The 4,402-nt window shown below is 41.4% G+C and overlaps 1 pseudogene across 1 annotated transcript in view; it reads left to right on the forward strand.

The window, feature by feature from the left end:
* The window catches only part of LOC101290950, a 15,209-nt pseudogene extending 12,026 nt beyond the window's left edge, over positions 1–3,183 (forward strand). Inside the window, exon 5 of the transcript XR_184574.1 lies at positions 1,352–3,183. The product of XR_184574.1 is annotated as an L-type lectin-domain containing receptor kinase S.6-like (transcript). The remainder of the gene's footprint in view (positions 1–1,351) is intronic.
* The last annotated feature ends 1,219 nt before the right edge of the window (positions 3,184–4,402 follow it).

Raw genomic sequence — 4,402 nt, forward strand, 5'->3', positions numbered from 1 at the left:
TCTCTCTCTCTCTCTCTCTCTCTCTCTCTCTCTCTCTCTCTCTCCAAGTACCTGATCACCCAACTAATCCTCATTGTCGATCTCTCTGAAGATTAGGTGCTCGCCGCCGTCCAATGGCTCCGAGCAAGCCAAGGCTAACGTCGATGCTGAGTAATTAGAGATCACAAATTCTTGGACGCACAATTTCAATTCAACATTGCTAATTCCAAATCTAATGTTACAATTCAAAACCTTAGATCTCGACAGACCTTGTAATTGGAGATGGAGAAGTAGAGGGCTAGGAGCTTGACGTCCCGGAGAGGTGTTGTGACTAAGGAGTTGATCTCATTGATGATAAGTTGGTAGCTTCTGAGGGCTATGTTCAAGTCTTGCTGCTACTGCTGCCACAATAAGGTCAAGTTTTGATGCTATTGTTGTTATAGATTGTCAAATCTTATTGCTACTGTAGCTGATCATCAGGTCTTGCTGCTATTATCGTTGCTGATCATCAGGTTTTGCTACTACTACGCTACCACAAAAGTCAAGTTTTGGTGTTACTATTGTTGCAGATTGTTAGATCTTGCTGCTACCGTTGTTGTAGATCATCAGGTCTTGCTGCTACTGTTGCAAATCATCTAGTTTTGCTGCTATTGCAGATCATCAGATTTTAGATGTGTAAGAGTCCTGCTACTGTAGATTTGGTAGTAGCAGAAGTTTTTTTTCTGGTGAATTTGGTAGTAGCATTAGCTATTTAATCGGTACTAGCAGTAGGTTTCGATCGGCGACAGTAGCAGCAGATTTCCGGTCGGCGACAGTAGTAGCAGATTTTCGGTTAGCGACAGTAACGGTGGATTTCCAGTCGGAGACAATAACACTAAAATATGTTTTAATTAAGGACAAAATTATAAATGTGTTATTGCCACATGGCAAAAATATAACAACTTGTCCTTATATGTTTAGAAACTCAGTAACTTAATTGTAGTTTGCTATCGAAAGATTTCTCCAAATTGATAACTAGGAAGCGGTATTAAGAAAAAAATAGCAAAGCGGTGCCAAACTAACTTTTAGTCTTTTACTAACATCAGCTGTAGTCTTGTGTAAAACCCCAAAACCCAAAATCAGAAGGCCACAGATTTTCTCCTCTCTCTCTCTCTCTCTCTCTCTCTCTCTCATCAATATTCGGGCCGAGCAAGCGAACCCAGAACCTCATCTTCATCTGGGTACTCTCTTCTCCCTCAAAGCTCATTTCTTTACATCTCTGTAATGCACTCCTCTGCTTCACAATGACAATGCACTCGCACCCATTTGCCTTCTGCACCCTTTTCTTGATCTTCTTCAACCTTACCCTCTCCCGCCCTCTTCCCCCTCCACCGCCATCAACCAACATCACCCTCTTCGGCGACGCCTCCATAACCCACAACACCATCAGCCTCACTCGGCCGCTCTCCACCTGCCCAAGCACCAACGCCTCCGAGGTCAGGGCCGGCGGGGCCTTCTACTCCAACCCAGTTCGGTTTCTTGACCCAGAAACCCAAGATTTCCCTTCTTTCGCCTCTTTCTTGAGCCGCTTCACTTTCACCATCACCCAGTTGTGCTCTTCCGGCGACGGCATGGCGTTTGTGATCACCTCCGACCTGAAAGGTTTAAGCTACTCGATAGGGTCTATGACATCAATGGGAGCCATGTCGGGATTGATATCAATAGTGTTGAGACTGTGGCTTCTGTTAATGCTGGGGTTGATTTGGTGGGTGGGAAGGAGATTACTGCTTGGGTTGAGTATAGAGATGATCTGAAGTTGATTCGGGTCGGGGTAGGGGTTTCACCGGAGAATAAGCCTCCGAGTCCGGTTATTGTCGCCCAGATTGACCTTTCCGGTCAATTTAGTGAGTTGGCGTATGTGGGATTAACTGCAGCAAATGGGAGGGGCGGCTCTTCTGCCTACATTGTTAAGAATTGGATGTTTAAGACTTTCAATGGGTCTCTGCCTTCTGTGCTTCCTATGGATTTCTGGGAGCAGCAGTGTTTTATATGTAGGCATTCAAGTATTAACGTCAATTCTGTTCGTGTGAGGAAGACAGTAATTGTTTTCGCATTGCTGTTGTTTATACTGGTTACTTTCGTGATTTGCTTTGTGTGTGGGAAGAAGAGGAAGGGGAGTGGCAGAAGGATTGGACCAGGGCCGAGTTGTAGAGTTGAGACGAGTAGAGTACCAAGGAGTTTTTCACGTAAAGAGATCACATGGGCTACAATGGGGTTTAATAGAAGTAGAATTGTTGGGGAAGGAGCAACAGGTAAGGTGTACAAAGGTTGTTTGGTATCTGGTGAAGAAGTGGCAGTCAAAAGGCTTGAGAGATCTGATGGGCTTGAGCTTTTGCGTGGTTCTTTTATCACGGAGTTTATAACCATGGCAGGGTATTTGCGGCACAAGAATTTGGTTCAGCTTCATGGCTGGTGCTGTGAGGGTAATGAGCTAGTTCTGGTGTATGAGTTTGTACCAAATGGTAGCCTCAACAGATATATCCACAGAAGCTTCAATGTGGCTGCTGTCCTATCTTGGAAGCAAAGACTTAATATAGTTGATGGAGTTGCATCGGCTCTTATGTATCTTCATGAGGAGTGTGAGAGGCAGATAATTCACGGAGATGTTAGAACTTGCAACATAATGCTAGATGCAGAGTTAAATGCAAAGCTTGAGGGCTTTGATCTGGCAAAAGTTCATGATCGCAGTTCAATCACAAGAGAAGCGACCATACCAGCCGGAACAATGGGATATCTTGCTCCTGAATATGTTTACTCTGGTGTTGCAACTGTTAAAACTGATGTCTACAGCTTTGGTGTGGTGATCTTAGAGGTGGCTACAGGTAGAAAGCCAGTGGAGGATGATGGTACAGTGATTGTTGATTGGGTTTGGGGCCTGTGGGAAGTGGGGAAACTGATTGAATCTGCTGATCCATGGCTGGCTGGGAATTTTGACAAGGTAGAGATGGAAAGACTGCTGATGACTGGACTTGCTTGTGTGCACCCAAATCCTGCAAAGAGGCCAACAGTTAAAGAAGCTGCAAAGATATTACAAGGAAAAGCGTTACTTCCTGTATTGCCTGCAAGAAAACCTAGCGGGGTGAGCCTTCGTGATTGGTGCTCTGGTATGTTTCGCCTTTAAAACCCAAGAGCCATTTTTGAAATGATCAGTGGCTCAGAATAGGGTACCATGTAAGATTGTGTTTTAGGTTGGCCGCCAATTTCTTAGAAGTATCATTAGAATGTTGTAAAGATCCTATAGAACAGAAATACTTTACGAAGTCATATATCAATTGTCTTTTTCCAGGTTCATAGCCTTTTCCTAGCCATTTCTCAGGATACTCATTTAAGTGATATTTTCTCAGAATTTTGAATGGATTCAATTCAGAAATTAATAGATGGAGTATTTTTCTAGTATGTTATGGGCTCAGCTTGATCTGACTCACACATAGCGTTGGATGCCAATTTGAATGATATTGGTTTTCAGGACTTTTGCTTATGTAATGAAACTTATGATAAACTATTGTTTGGACTGCCAGTAATTGGTCTGAAGAGGCCTGAGCAAACTATGTTAGAAAAGCTGTTGGAATAGGTAACGGGTTGTATGATCTATGCTTTCAGGTGTGAAAAAGTCTATTTGGTGATTGGTATGCAGATGCACTGGTATTCCTTTCTCAAGATTCTATTTTTACTTCTGTACTCTAATTTCATCTACTGTCAATTGTAACTGGAGAAGTATGAAGTTTTGAGTCATTTGATTCACTGTGATGTGAAATGAATGGTAGTTATATTAGTATTCAAAGTATTTAAACGAAGTTTATCTGATGTAAGATGTTGGATATGCTATGTATATTGGATTCATTAAAGATAATGACGTATTGTATACAAGGATTTAAAGATAATGATATATTGAAGTACTGCATGTTGTGTATTTTTTGTTTTTGTTTTTCAGAGTAGAAGGAATAAAGATGGCAGAACTCCCATTGATCTGCTTCTGTTCTAGGAAAGCCTTTAAGTTATCTGACCTCAGGTAATGAAGATAGTACCAATAAACATATTTTTTGAATGTATAGTTCAGAATTTCAGATGCTGTTAACCTGTACTGTTCTGTGCTCTGTATATCATGTCCATTGCATAGTTTCACTTGAGTATTCATTTTTCTGTCATTTCTCATGCTCTTGGAGTTGTCGAAAGATTTTCTCGTCTTTACTGTCATTACCACATTCGCTATATATTGTCATCTAAGTTCTTTTTGTCCATTCGCACTTTAAAATGTTGGACATTCTTTGTTTCTTTGCTTGAAAACTGAATTAGCTTTTTTATATTTTTTGTTCATGAGATCCAATTTGAAGTAAATGAAAAATAAAAGGAAACAGAATTTTCTGAATGCACCGCTCTGTGATTT

The sequence above is a fragment of the Fragaria vesca genome, linkage group LG4, assembly GCF_000184155.1.
Source record: "Fragaria vesca subsp. vesca linkage group LG4, FraVesHawaii_1.0, whole genome shotgun sequence".
Taxonomy (NCBI): Eukaryota; Viridiplantae; Streptophyta; class Magnoliopsida; order Rosales; family Rosaceae; genus Fragaria; species Fragaria vesca.